Genomic DNA, 404 nt, shown 5'->3' on the forward strand with positions numbered 1-404 from the left:
TATCCCTGCTGCCAGAGTTATACCAGGACCCCTCTCCCCACACTGCCCTACCCACTGCCCCACACACTGTAGTGTCCACTAGAGCCATACTCTGATTTCAGGCATTTTCCCTGCTTCTCAAGAGTGCAGTACACAAAACTCAGAGACAGTCAAAAGCAGCAGAAAACTCCAGCATGCGTATTTGCATATGAGAAACTGAGCCATCTAAGATGGTACTTTAAGGATTTGGTCAGTCCCTGAGCATGTTATGGCAGTTCAGAACACTGCTTCAGTCCAAAGTCCATACCTAAAACCCTGCTCAAAGGGTAAGTTAGGACATGTCTGTATAGGGAAGTTAATGCATAGTAAATTAGGGTGCAAATTTACAGGGCACCAGCTGTTCACACTAATTCCCTGAATAGGCC

Source organism: Alligator sinensis, unplaced genomic scaffold (genome assembly GCF_000455745.1).
Source record: "Alligator sinensis unplaced genomic scaffold, ASM45574v1 scaffold777_1, whole genome shotgun sequence".
In the NCBI taxonomy this organism is placed as follows: domain Eukaryota; kingdom Metazoa; phylum Chordata; order Crocodylia; family Alligatoridae; genus Alligator; species Alligator sinensis.